Raw genomic sequence first — 343 nt, 5'->3', positions numbered from 1 at the left:
CGGTGTGCATGCGTGTTGGTCTGTGCGCCTGTCCGGGGACCGGGCAGGGACATGTGTGTTGGGGCTGTGCACGGTGGGGAGCTGGGTCTGCGCCTTTATGTCTGTTCCCTGAAGTGGGTGGAACGTTGGCCCGTTCCGGGAATGTTCCATGACGTGGTGCAGCCACAGGAAGGGGGTTAACGAGGGGCTCTGCCGCGGCGGCTCTGCCGGCTGCTATCAAAGCAGATGTGCTGCTGCTGCCTCTCCTCCTCTTTCACCTCCCTTCACCCCTCCTCCCGCCTTTCCATTCTGTGCGTCTGGTACTGGAAGGGGTGAGACAGGAAAACATTGAGGTGGGGGTGGC

At 62.1% G+C, this 343-nt stretch overlaps 1 long non-coding RNA gene across 1 annotated transcript in view; it reads left to right on the top strand.

Moving 5' to 3' along the window:
* LOC106724871 overlaps positions 1 to 343 on the top strand; it is a 16,414-nt gene that overhangs the window by 1,040 nt on the left and 15,031 nt on the right. The window lies entirely within an intron of this gene.

This window comes from Myotis brandtii, unplaced genomic scaffold (genome assembly GCF_000412655.1).
Source record: "Myotis brandtii unplaced genomic scaffold, ASM41265v1 scaffold123, whole genome shotgun sequence".
In the NCBI taxonomy this organism is placed as follows: domain Eukaryota; kingdom Metazoa; phylum Chordata; class Mammalia; order Chiroptera; family Vespertilionidae; genus Myotis; species Myotis brandtii.
The sequence above is the reverse complement of the archived record's forward strand: the minus strand, read 5'-3'. Positions and strand labels throughout refer to the sequence as shown.